This window comes from Setaria viridis, chromosome 1 (genome assembly GCF_005286985.2).
Source record: "Setaria viridis chromosome 1, Setaria_viridis_v4.0, whole genome shotgun sequence".
In the NCBI taxonomy this organism is placed as follows: domain Eukaryota; kingdom Viridiplantae; phylum Streptophyta; class Magnoliopsida; order Poales; family Poaceae; genus Setaria; species Setaria viridis.
The window spans coordinates 15,476,608-15,490,589 of NC_048263.2; the positions used below are offsets into that span (position 1 = coordinate 15,476,608).

Here is a 13,982-nt window from a genome sequence, read left to right on the forward strand (position 1 = left end):
AAAAAGAAAAAGGACATGGATGGAAACGTTCACATCTACAAAGCACGACTTGTCGCAAAAGGTTTTCGACAAGTTCAAGAAGTTGACTACGACGAGACCTTCTCGCCCGTAGTGATGCTTAAGTCCATTCGGATTATTCTACCTATAGCTGCATATTTCGATTATGAGATATGACAGATGCATGTCAAGACAGCTTTCCTGAATGGAAACCTAGCTGAGGACGTGTATATGATACAACCCGAGGGTTTTGTCGATCCGAAAAATGCTGGAAAGGTATGCAAGCTTCAGAGATCCATTTATGGATTGAAGCAAGCATCTAGGAGTTGGAACATTCGTTTTGATGAAGTGGTCAAAGGGTTTGACTTCACCAAGAACGAAGAAGAGTCTTGTGTTTACAAGAAGGTCAGTGGGAGCTCTGTAGTATTTCTAATCTTATATGTGGATGACATATTACTGATTGGAAATAACATTCCTATGCTTGAGTCCGTAAAGACTTCACTGAAAAATAGTTTTTCGATGAAGGACTTAGGGGAAGCAGCATATATTCTGGGTATTAAGATCTATAGAGATAGATCGAGAAGGCTTATAGGTTTAAGCCAAGATACTTACATTGACAAAGTGTTGAAGCGGTTCAGCATGGAAGAGGCAAAGAAAGGGTTCTTGCCTATGTCACATGGCATACATCTCAGCAAGACTCAGTGTCCTTCGACTGCTGATGAGCGGGATCGCATGAGTAGAGTGCCATATGCCTCGGCTATTGGATCTATCATGTATGCAATGATAAGTACTCACCCAGATGTTTCATATGCGCTAAGTATGACAAGCAGACACCAATCTGATCCAGGTGAGAGTCACTGGACAACGGTGAAAAACATTCTTAAGTACTTGAGAAGGACTAAAGATATGTTCCTCGTCTATGGAGGTCAGGAGGAGCTCGTTGTAACAGGTTACACCGATGCTAGTTTCCAAACCGACAGAGATGATTCAAAGTCACAATCAGGATTTGTGTTCACGCTAAATGGTGGTGCTGTTAGTTGGAAGAGTTCCAAGCAGGAGACGGTGGCCGATTCTACGACAGAAGCCGAGTACATCGCGGCTTCGGAAGCCGCGAAGGAAGGTGTTTGGATAAGGAATTTCCTCATTGAGCTTGGTGTGTTCCCGAATGCGTCCAGCCCATTGAATCTCTACTGTGATAACAATGGGGCAATTGCGCAAGCAAAGGAGCCAAGGAACCACCAGAAGAACAAACACGTAATGCGGCGATTTCATCTCATTCGAGACTTCGTTAACCGGGGTGAGATCAAGATATGCAAAATACACACGGATTTGAACATTTCTAATCCGTTGACAAAACCACTCCCGCAGGCTAAGAATGATGTGCATGTAAGAGCTATGGGCATTAGGTACCTTCTAGATTGACTCTAGTGCAAGTGGGAGACTGTTGGAGGTATGCCCTAGAGGCAATCATAGAGATGATGATATTCCATTTGTATCCATGATTTGTATATTGTGTTCATTGAATATCCATTACAGGCTACTTGAATTGATTTGCAATTATGTGAATTGTATGTGAAACTCTTTACTTGTATGGTTATTCTAAAGTTGTCCCTAGTCGGAGTTCATGTGAGGACACACATGAATATTAGACTAGCACATGTATTAGTTGATGACTATGTTTCACAAGTCATGGACATGGAGATGTTGAACTAATAATGTGGACACATGTGGAGACATGTGTTAGGACTGACCCAACACGAGAAGTAGTTCTCTCTTTAAACAACATATACGCTTTGTCCTTAGACCTGAGATTGTCGCATGTATTCTAGATGTGGATCGACCTACTTAGGGGCTATCAAACGCTACGCCGTAACAGGGTAGTTATAAAGGTAGCTTTCGGGTTTGTCAAGAAGCATGCTATGAGACATGGTCAATCAAGATGGGATTTGCCCCTCTCTGATTGAGAGTGATATCTCTGGGCCCCTCGAGTGATCGGATCCGAAAATGCATGGCCATGCTACGTACGGTTAAGAGTTAACCTACAAAGGGATTCCGAATCACAGGATCGAGAAAGAGCGGTCGGCTTGAAGCTAGACCAAATATCGTGAGGCAAAGGGAATAGCATGTATATTATGTTGTGATGGTTCGTCTGATATGATCTTCGTGTGCGTATAGGAGTTGGCACGTCTTGCTAGAGGCCGCTACCGACTATTGGGCCGAGTAGGAGTACTCGGGCCATGTCTATACGTATCCGAACCCATAGGGTCACACACTTAAGGGGCTGGAAGCCCAATTCGGATCTGATCCGAGTTGGATTAGGTTTAGAAGTACTAATGGGCCTCGGATCCAGAGGCCCATCAGGAACCTCTATAAATAGAGGGGTGGGGGCGCCCTAGGGTTGACACCTTTTGGCGAAACACACCTGCCGCGCCTCCCACGCCCTCACCTGTTGCAACTCGCGGATCTAGCAATCCGGCTTGCGACGCTTCCTCCCTGCACGTGTGGATACCTTGGAGGTGTTGCGCCTGCAGCACTTGGACGAGCCGCTGACGAGCCACGACGAGCCAACGATGAGCCGCGGTACCGGAGGCGATCTTGCTGCACGTGGACGAGCTGCTGAGGAGCTGCTGGACGTGATCGACTACGTACGACTACGTTGATCGACTACGTACGACTACGTGATTGTCTTCACTGCATCGATGCATATCTACATCTTCCGCACCAGTAGTGCGTCGAGTGGTAATCCCGTGATCCTTATACGGCAGTTCTTCCTGGTTATACGCGGTAGAATTTTTGAATTGCGCTAGTGTAGCCTACCTCGTATCTCAACAGTCCCTCCCGAAGATTCCCCGTCGAGCTAACTGTACCGGGCTGGCGCCCAAATTGTAAATACATCAGTTTCGGATTTATCTTGTGATGGCCATAGAGGCCTTTTCTATAACTTTGCCGTGCGAAAGTTTCCGATCCCCTTTATTGTCCCTTTGGACTTAAAAGTTTAGAGTGCGTTGTCGGGCGTGTCAGTAAGCTTTGATGAGCGAAGGCACCGTAGCCGATGGGGCGTAGTTTTCTTTGCAGTCCGATCAATCTTTCCTGAACACCGTTCGCGCACTCTTTCCTTTTTGTGTCCAAAAGTTTAGAAAGAGGGGCTCGGCTCGAAAGAAAAAACATTTCTTTTAGATGGTGCCAAGTGGCTTGGGCCGGAGCCCCTGATAGCCCCCGAGGGGTATGCGACCCTGGAGCGAGGCCAGGGTGGGATACCTCTGAGCTCGACGGGAGAAGCCTGAACAGAGACGGCTTGGAATTTCTTTTTTCTGCAAAAAGAAAACTATCAAAATTGCAGACAAATCTGTGCAGAACTTGGAAATAAAAGCTATGGGTAAAAGCGCCTTAGTTGTTCTATGTTCCAGGCGTTGGTGAAGATCTGCCCGTCGGGAGTCGCCAGCTTGTAGGTGCCTGGCCGTAGTACTTGCGCGACGATGAAAGGGCCTTCCCACGGGGGAGTTAGCTTGTGCCGACCCTTGTTGTCCTGGACGAGGCGGAGCACCAAGTCGCCGACGTTGAAGGCTCGGCCTTGTACCTTACGGCTGTGGTAACGCCGTAGGGCCTGCTGGTACTTAGCCGAGTGCAGCAGGGCTACGTCTCGTGCCTCGTCGAGTTGATCTTGTGCGTCTTCGAGTGATGCCTGGTTCCCTTGTTCGTCGTATGCCTTGACCCTCGGCGATCCGTATTCCAGATCGGTGGGCAGAATGGCCTCAGACCCGTAAATCATGAAGAACGGGGTGAAGCCAGTCGCCCGGCTGGGGGTCGTCCTCAGGCTCCAAAGGACTGCGGGGAGCTCGACGACCCATCGTCCGCCAAACTTTTTGAGGCGGTCGAAGATTCGTGGCTTGAGACCCTGGAGTATCATGACGTTGGCTCGCTCGACTTGCCCGTTCGTGCGGGGGTGTGCCACAGCCGACCAGTCCACTCAGATGTGGTGGTCGTCGCAGAACTGGAGGAACTTCTTCCCGGTGAACTACGTGCCGTTGTCGGTGATGATGGAATTGGGGATCCCGAAGCGGTGGATGATGTCAGTGAAGAACTGTACCGCCTGCTCGGACCCGATTTGCGCCACTGGTCTTGCCTCGATCCACTTAGAGAACTTGTCAACAGCGACCAGTAGGTGGGTGAAGCCCCCGGGTGCTTTCTTGATGGGCCTGACGAGATCCAGTCCCCAGACCGCGAACGGCCACGTGATAGGGATGGTTTGTAGCGCCTGCGCGGGCAGGTGAGTTTGGCGTGCAAAGAATTGGCACCCCTCACAGGTGCGGACTACCTGGGTGGCGTCGGCGACCGCCGTCGGCCAGTAGAAACCTTGCCGGAAGGCGTTGCCGACGAGGGTCCTTGGCACAGCATGGTGGCCGCAGGCTCCGGTGTGGATGTCCCGGATTAGTGCCTTTCCCTGCTCGACCAGGATGCAGCGCTGGAGGATGCCGGTGTGGCTTCTCTTGTAGAGCTCCTGATCGATGATGGCAAAGGATTTGGCGCGGCGTGCGATCCTACGGGCTTCCGTCTTGTTCGCCGGGAGCGCGTCATGGGCGAGGTAATCGAGGTACGGGGCTCTCCAGTCGGCTGGGGGTCAGGCCCCGCCGCGGGGTCTGTCGCGATTTCCATGACCATGGGGCCGGAGGGGTCAGCTTCCGGGGTCGGGTCGGGGGAGGCGGAGCCGACCCCGTTGGTGCTGGCGTCAAGGCCTGGGACGGGTGGCGTGTTGCCGACCTTCCTCGGGTCGGGGTCCGACCCCGGGGTGGGGGGTGCTTCGCGACCCTCACCGGCTCTGGATGGCGGATTGAGGGCTTGAACTGGTTGCTGACGAAGACGCCGTCGAGGGCGGGCATTCGGCCAGATGCTACCTTCGCCAGCTCGTCAGCGGCTTCGTTGAAGCGCCTTGCGACGTGGTTGAGCTCCAGCCCGTCGAACTTGTCTTCGAGCTTGCGAACCTCGTTGCAGTAGGCTGCCATCTTGGGATCGTGGAAGCTCCACTCCTTCATGACTTGCTCGACGACTAGCTGGGAGTCGCCCCGAATGTCTAGCCGACGAATGCCTAGCTCGACAGCGATGCGCAGCCCATTGAGGAGGGCCTCGTACTCGACGACATTGTTGGACGCAGGGAAGTGGAGGCGGATCATGTACCTGATGCGCACGCCTAGAGGAGAGATAAAGATGAGACCCGCTCCAGCACGGGCCCTCATCAGCGACCCATCGAAGTACATTGTCCAGTACTCCTGCTTCTCCGGCGCTGAAAGCGTTTGGATCTCTGTCCACTCGGCTATGAAATCGGCGAGTACCTGGGACTTGATGGCGGTTCGGGGGGCGTATGTGATACCTTGGTCCATGAGCTCGAGCACCCACTTCGCGATCCGTCTCGCAGCGTCCTGGTTCCGGATTACCTCGCCTAGTGGGAACGACAAAACAACCGTCACCGGGTGGGAGGTGAAGTAGTGGCGCAGCTTCCTCTTCGTGATGAGGACGGCGTAGATGAGCTTCTGGATCTGCGGGTAACGCGTCTTGGACTCGGACAAGACCTCGCTGATGAAATACACCAGGCGTTGCACCTTGAGAGCGTGTCCCTCCTCTTCTCGTTCCACCACCAGGGTCGCGCTAACCACCTGGGTGGTCGCCGCGATGTAAAGCAGGAGGGGCTCGTCGTCGACCGGCGGGACCAAGATCGGGGCCTTCGTCAGGAGGTCCTTGAGCCGATCAAGTGCCTCCTGGGCCTCGCCGGTCCATTTGAAGCGGTCAGTCTTCTTCAGGAGTCCATAGAGAGGAAGCCCCCGCTCACCAAGGCGTGAGATGAAGCGGCTCAGGGCTGCTAAGCATCCCGTGACGTGCTGGACTCCCTTTATGTTCCGGATTGGCCTCATGTCGCTGATGGCCGCTATCTTCTCTGGATTGGCTTCGATGCCACGCACGGAGATGATGAAGCCTAACAGCATGCCCCTTGGGACTCCGAACACACATTTTTCGGGATTGAGCTTAATACGCTTATCCCTCAGCCTTTCGAAGACTAGTTCAAGGTCGGGGACGAGCTGATCACCCTTCTTGGATTTGACCACGATGTCATCGACGTAAGCCTCAACGGTCCGCCCGATGAGGTCCCCGAAGCACTTTAGCATGCATCGCTGGAAAGTAGCCCTCGCGTTTTTGAGGCCGAATGGCATCTTAACGTAGCAGTAGGGGCCAAAGGGGGTGATGAAAGAGGTGGCGAGCTGGTCGGACTCTTTCATCGCGATCTGATGGTAGCCGAAATACACGTCGAGGAAGCTGAGGGTTTCGTACCCGGCGGTTGAGTCGACTATTTGATCTATGCGTGGCAAAGGAAACGGATCCTTTGGACACGCCTTGTTTAGACCGGTATAATCTACACACATCCTCCATTTCCCGTTCTTTTTCGGTACAAGAACAGGATTAGCTAGCCACTCGGGGTGGTACACTTCCTTGATGAATCCGGCCGTCAAAAGCTTCTAGAGCTCCTCGCCGATGGCCTTGCGCCTTTCCTCGTCGAAGCGGCGCAGTCCTTGCTTCACTGGCTTGGAGCCGGCCTTGATGTTCAAGGAGTGCTCGGCGACTTCTCTCGGAATGCCGAGCATGTCCGAGGGCTTCCATGCGAAGACGTCGCTATTCGCGTGGAGGAAGTCGACGAGCGCGCTTTCCTATTTGGGGGATAAGGTAGCGCTGATCCGCATGACCCTGCCGTCGGAACTGCTGGGATCGAGGGGGACCTCCTTGATGCCTTCGGTGGGCTCAAAGGAGGTGGCCGGCTGCTTGGAGTCGAGCCGACCCTCGGTGGCTTCCGCGAGCTGGACCGCCAGATCGCTCGTGATGGTGATGGCTGCGGCGTACTCGCAGCATTCCACGTCGCACTCATACGCCTTCTGAAAGGACGTGCCGACGGTAATGACCCCGTTGGGCCCCGGCAGCTTGAGCTTGAGGTAGATGTAGTTGGGGATGGCCATGAACTTCACGTAGCATGGCCGTCCCAAGATGGCGTGGTAGGTTCCGCGCAACCCCACCACCTCGAAGGTAAGGACCTCCTTCCTGTAGTTGGAGGGGGTCCCAAAAGTAACAGGCAAGTCGATTTGCCGAGAGGCATTGCCTGTTTCCCCGGCACGACGCCGTGGAACGGCGGCTTGCTGGGATGGAGGCGGGAACGGTCGATCCCCATAGCGTCAAGGGTCTCGGCGTAGAGGATGTTGAGGCCGCTGCCCCCATCCATGAGCACCTTGGTGAGGCGCGTCATGCCGACGATGGGGTCGACGATGAGGGGGTAGCGTCCTGGATGCCGGACGCGTCCAGGGTGGTCGGACCGATCGAAGGTGATGGCCGGTCCCGACCAGTCGAGGAAGGCCGGCGTTGCCAGCTCGGCCGCGTAGACCTCCCGGCGCTCCAGCTTCTGCTGGCGCTTGGAATCGTACGCCGCCGAGTCGCCGAAGATCATGAAGCAGCCGTCCAGCTTGGGAAAGCCATCTTCCTTCTCTTCGTCGCCCTTCTTCTCCTCGTCGGGCTTTCGCTTCCGGTCGCCCTTCACCGGATTGCCCACAAAGTACCTCTTCATGAGGTTGCAGTCTTTGTAGGCATGCTTCGCGGGGAACTCGTGGTTCGGGCACGGTCCCTCAAGCAGCTTGTCGAAGAAGCCAGGAGTGCCCTCGAGGGGCGGCTGCCCTCGCTTGCGCTCGACAGCGGCCACGAGGGGAGCCTCGCACCGCTGTTTGCCCTTCTTCTTCTGCTGGCAGTTGGAGGTGCCTTTGTCAACATCCTCCTCCCACTTTGCCTTGCCTTTGGAGCGGTCGAAGATCGCTCCAATAGCCTCTTCGCCCGAGGCGTAGCTGGTGGCGATGTTGAGGAGCTCCTCCGTGGTTCGCGGGCCTCGGCGCCCCAGCTCGTGGATGAGGGGCCGGCAGGAGGTTCCTGCTAGGAAAGCCCCTATGACGTCGGCGTCCGCGACGTTGGAGAGCTCAGTGCGCTTCCTGGAGAAGCGCCGGATGTAATCCCAGAGGGACTCGTCCGCTCCCTAGCGACAGCTCCGGAGATCCCAGGAGTTGTCGGGGCGCGTGTACGTGCCTTGGAAGTTTCCTATGAAGACCTCCTTCAGGTCGTTCCAGCAGCGGATCCGTCCCGAAGGGATATGTTCCAGCCAAGCTCGCGTTGAGTCAGCCAGGAAAAGGGGTAGGTTACGGATGATGAACAGGTCATCGTCCGCCCCACCGGCTTGACATGCAAGCCGGTAGTCACTGAGCCAAACCCCAGGGTTCGTCTCCCCTGAGTATTTGGCTACATTTGTCGGTTGCCTGAAGCGCGGCGGAAAAGGCGCGTTCAAGATGCGCGCAGAGAAGGCCTAGGGCCCAGCCGGGCCGGGGCTCGAGCTGCGGTCTTCCCCGCTGTCGTAGCGCCCGCCGCGGTGAACGTGGTAGCCACGATCTACCCCGTCCTCCCTGTCCGCGCGGGAGCGCCTCCGCGCGTTCAGGGTGTCGCGGGCGTCGCGGATGGGGCCGACGCGCTGGTGAACGGATCGAGCCCCACCTCCCGCGGGTGGTGGTGTCCGCCGGGCGGACGCGGCCTGATTTGCCCTAGGAGGGGGCTGGTGGACAGACTCCCCCCATCTCTCCGGAGGCGCGTCGGGCGTCGCCCTGCTGGCGTTCTGCCCGCGTCGTCGGGACTCGAAACTTTCCGCCTGCTGGACGGCGGCACATTCGAGCAAGTTGCGCATCTCTTGGCGTGCCCATCGCTCCTCGGGCGTCGCCGGCTCGGGGAGTTGCCGGAGCAAGGCCGCCGCAGCTACGACGTTTTGGCTGGCGCGGGCGAAGAGCTGTGGACGCTCTTCGTCCGTGCAAATGCGTTGCTGGACATCACGCGCCCGTTGTCGTGCTCCGCCCTCGTGGCGGGGACGCTCGACCTCCTGGCGGGAGGCTGCGCGCGCCTCCGACTGCTGAGAGCACTCCGGGGCCCTTGGTAAGGCTCCGGTCGTAGCCGCGGCGCGCGAGGGGGGAGTCCTTTGTCTCCCCTCGGCGCCGTTGTTGTTGGACCCCTCGGAGTGTGCGTCGGCCATGAAGCACTCACGTGAGGGGTGGGGGCTCCCGTTGCTGGAGCCGGAGTCGGAGATCGTCCTCGTCACGCCTGCGAGCTCGTTGCTCGCGGGCGACACGGTCATGGACCGTGTTAGGAGGCGGCCGTAAGTCTCCGCGGCGTTGTGTAGCCCGAAAAGCCGACCTCCTGGGGAGGACCCTCTGGCGTGCGCCCGGCCGCTCGCTGCTGTCCCGGTGGCGGGGCCAAGGATGGCGGGACGAGCGGGCAAGACGAGGATAGGGATCAGCTCGATCCCTTCCCCAGTGGCGAGAAAGTCCAGACTCCCGAAACGGATCAGGGAGCCCGGGGCGAAGCTGATATTGTTTGGCCATCTGAAGCCGAAGATCTACGCGCAAGGGTCCCCTACCTGGCGCGCCAACTGTCGTTGTCAAGATTTGTGGATCGAGACTTAGACTAGTAAATTTCTTTTATGTGCGTAAGGCTTCGGATGGTGGCGCGGGAGACACGGGGTTAGGCTGGTTCGGGCAAGGGAAGCCCTACGTCCAGTATCAAGGCTGCTCGTGTTGCCCACGCGGGGTTCCGTAGTAGGGGTTACAGATCGGCGAGAGAGGGACTGATCCCAGGTCTCTTGAAGGTGCTCGTGCCCTAAGGGAATGTCAGAGTGTACTCTTGTTTGGAGGCAGAAGAGGCCCACCCCTGTCTCTGGCCCCCGATGCCCCTTTTATATCGTAAGGGGACTGTCGGGGTTACAAGTCAGACCGGGTGATGAGAGCAGTAAAGATTTTAAACGTAGTATGGTAAAAATATAACACGAAGGGAGGAATCAAGTTCCTAGGTGCCCGGCGTCCTCGCCGGCCTTCGGCATCTGCCGGCGCGTATGCTGGAGGAGGAGGGCGGCCATGCGCCAACTGTCGTCGCGCCCTGCAGATAGCCTCTTTGGTGTCCGTAGCCGCCGGGTCATGATGAGGGCGTTTCGTCGCCACTCTGGTGTCCGTTAGGAGGGACAGCGGATGCCACCGTCCTGATGATGGCTCGCGGAGAGCGGGCATCACATCCCTGCTGCCGGGCATGCGGGGCCCGAGAACAGGCGAGTCTTCCCTCTGCTCCGGACGGCGCAGGCCATGAGTACCCTGCGGCGAATGGAAGGAAGCCGCCAGTACTGTAGCTTGTACAGTGTGGTCGTGCATGGGTACTTGCAGCGGGTTGCGTGAGGAGCGCGGTCATCCTTCCTCCTGCCAGACGTGCGGCGCATTTATGACGAGGTCGACAAGGGGGACCCACGGGATCGTTACCCTGATCATCCAGTCCGCGCCCGAGGGGGATATCCGTCTTGTGGACCCTAGTGAGTCCGACCCCCGTGCCTAGGGTCGAGCGAGGCGGAACCTTGTGATGAGGGGTCGGGCGCTCCCGACCCCGGGGTCGCGGTCGGACGAGGCGGAGCCTTGCGGCGAGTGGTCGGACGCTCCTGACCCCGGGACCGCGGTCGGGCGAGGTGGAGTCCCACTCATGTTGGGCTTGACGGCGATTTCGTTATCCCGGATGGGACTGGGCCTTCATGATTGTTTCTTTAAGCGGTATTAAGGAGATCGTTAATATTTCCCCCCAACACTAACAGAAAGAAGAAATTAATACTGACAGTATACTTGGAAAAATACGAGGCGTATAAAGTTACCTGAACAGCTTCTAACAATAGTGATGCAGCTGCTGCTCCAGCTTCTATAGCAGCCTGGGGGTCGATTTCTTCGGCAATCGGCGGAGTCGGTGTGACTAAAGACCCCGTCGATGCCACCGCCGATTGGTCGGCCGATTCTATACGGGCATGCACCCGGTGGCTTGTCTTCTTTGAAGAGGATATCTTCAGCTTCTGCTTCAATCGGCCGGTAGTGATGCCTTCGATGGACGGGGCCTGAAAGCCGATGAGTGGAAATGATGTATACGGATGGTGATTTTCTATCGGCCTGCCGCTTCGGCTGCGCGTTGGAGGGAGTTGGCTTCCAGACTACAAGGGGAAAAATAAAAGTCAGTGGTAATCTTGTGGTACAAAAGGAACGACATTAAAAGCGGCTAAAAAGGGGGAAGTACCGCTGCATTTGGATCGATGTTGGCGGGATCTAGGTCGTTGCAGTATGTTGCGGGGGATACACAGAAGAGATGTTGCTTCCATTCTCCCCACCATAATTTGAATTGCTGAACAGCAAAAGGAGCCACTACCCAGTTGGTTAAGTCAATGGTACTGGAGTCTGGTACCAGACTGCATAGCTGATTATAGTCAAGTCCTTTGGTAAGCTCATCCCGAAACTTTGCGCGGCCAGCAAAGTAAATCTGAATCGGCAACTACCCGAGGCCAAATTGCCGTGCTGCTACTGATGGGTTATAAAATTCGTAAGTTGGAGAATCCTTCCGTGCGAAGAAGTTCACTAGTAAGATCCCTGGTTTGATCAGGACATCTGTGAGCTCATTGTCAAAAGAATTGGTCGTCGAGTTGAAGCAGATGGGATGTTCAAAGAGTGGTTCAGCTCTTTGGTACGGATACTAGCTTGTGGTTTCTTCACTGAAGCTGTTATAAAAGCATCTGAAATACTCGGCTATTTTGGTAGGAGTAAATTTGCTGCCAAGAAAAGCTGATGCCGCCTCACCAAAAGAAGTGCACCATCGTAGTACTGTTGGGTTTTCCTCTGACTCAATATTGGGAAATGTTTTGGTCTCCACTTGCTGCTGGAAAACCTTACTCATGTATAAATTGAGCCAGAGGGTGATAAACCACCAGGGACCACTAGGGTTACCAATCGGCTCTCCGGTTGACAGCTTGACGGTGATCTGATTCATCATATGGTCAGCCGATCCTAGCAAGTGTTTTCCTAGAGGGACAGTGGATCCTCTTGCCAGGGCTTCGGCCAAAGCTTGTGTATTAGAAGAAGGGCCGACTGCTTTGCCGCAAAAGAAGTGCTTCTCTAACCACATCGTCAGGAAGGCCGTATATTCTCTGTCGCCGATTGGCCCAATCTTCATGTTTTTATCAATGTATCCTTTCCACCTGTCGATTCCTTTTGTCTCCAGCCGATGGGTCGGCTTGACCAGAAAATCAAAAGGTGAATCGGGAGAAGAGATGTCGAGGCCGGTCAACATCAGGATGTCTGCCAAAGTGGGGGTGATGGGTCCATGTCCAAAAAGAAACGCATTGAGTGCGTCGGACCAGAAGTAAGAGGCCGCCATCACCAGGGTTCATTCTTCTCCATTTGGGACAAAGACAGATTTATACATTGGTCAATTTTCAGTTCGTCCCAAAGAACTCTTTTGGAGTTGGACATTCTTTGGAACCATTCTTTCCAGCCAACAATTTCGTTCGGCCAAAATCTGAATGCGCCCATCCACTAGTTCAAATCCATGGGTGACTGCTTAAAGGGAATCCTATGGGTTTCTAGGTTGATCAAATCGGTGGGATCTGGATTCCCCATAGGACCTAGGCCGATAAGACCAGGTGCATCTAAATGCGGATAGTGATTGCTGCCTGACCGCCTAAGGAAGGTAAAAAAGGGAAATTGAGAATAGATCTAAAAAGCGCATGAGCGGTGAAAGGTAAAAGGGTAAAGCTTCATATATTTACCTCCGGAATAAAGCTCATGGTCGCTGATGGAGCCGTCATCAGAAAGGATGAAGCGGGGTGAAGATGAGAAAAGGACCGCCGGAAGGTTACGACCAGGAGGTGAAAGGGCGTCGGAATGTGATGGAAGATGATTCGCCGAATAAATGAGAATTTCTGAGCTCGTGGAGAAGAAGCGGCGGAGAATGCTTGTATTTAAGGACGGTTCGAGAGAAGGGGTAAGGGTGGGATTTTTACCACGCCGTCTACACGAATTTCGGAGGAGCGGTTGCCTTAGGCGCTCAGTTCGAAAAGATTGCAATTATCTGGAAAAAGGTTGCAAAATAGAAAGGAGTCTTTGCCACGCTTGTCTCGGAGAGAAAGTTAAGATTAAAAAGAATTTCGAAGCAAAAGTAATGTTTTATTTCAAAACTGGGGGGCATGTGTTGACGCCAAATTTCGACACGTGTTTGGAATCGGCGTCAAGGGAGAAAAGGATTGGCCGATGCGGCAAGCTAAAAGCTACGGTTGGGAATCGGCCGATTGAAGGTACAGTATTTTGGCCGATTGACAAAAGGGGTTAGCAAGGATTGGCCGATTGCGAGCTGGAGCGGCTTAGCCAGTGTGGGCCTTAAAGTGGGCCGGAGAAAAGATTAGCTAAAGAAGAAGGTTGGCCCGTGGATATGATAACCAACTCCGATACGAGTTGTGTTTGTAAATATTTTTATCATTTAAAATTAGAGATAGATCCTAGTCGGTTAGGAAATCAGTTGTAATAGGGTATAAATAGTCATCTCTAGAGGTTTGTAAAGACAACACATCAATCAATACAACCAATCTACTTTTTCCTCGTACTTTTACTTTCAAGTCGGCGACTTCGCCAAAATACTTTTCTTTTTACGAGTTCGTACGGGTTGGTAGGGCTGCATCGACACGATCTCCGGCCGATTCTGTAAGTTCCGTTTACCGAGTAATATCTAAGCTTTAACTTCGGGCGCGTCGCTGTTGTTTCATTTAGATTTATTCATCAGTTATCGATAATAACTAGAATCGTAGGTTCTGCCTGTTATTTTAGTTTTTATCACCAATTATCCAGCTTGAGATACGAATTGTCGACTTTTATTGCTTTCCTTCTTTATTATCATACAACCGATTAGATCTATCCCAAGTGTTGTTTCTCTAGCGTTGTTTAGTTTGCTCTAGTAGCTTTCCTTTACGATCGCTACGCGGTATCGGTTGTTTTATAGCTGGTTACTGCTACAGTAAATCGCCAGATTCGCCGATATACTTCTGAAGACAGATCCGAACTCTAGCTGATCGGAATCCCTGGAATGTAACACTT

General features: G+C 54.1%; 1 pseudogene; it reads right to left on the minus strand.

Annotated features, from left to right (window-relative positions):
• Window positions 1-4,997, minus strand: part of LOC140221613 (uncharacterized) — a 34,920-nt pseudogene extending 29,923 nt beyond the window's left edge.
• Between the last annotated feature and the right edge of the window lie 8,985 nt (window positions 4,998-13,982).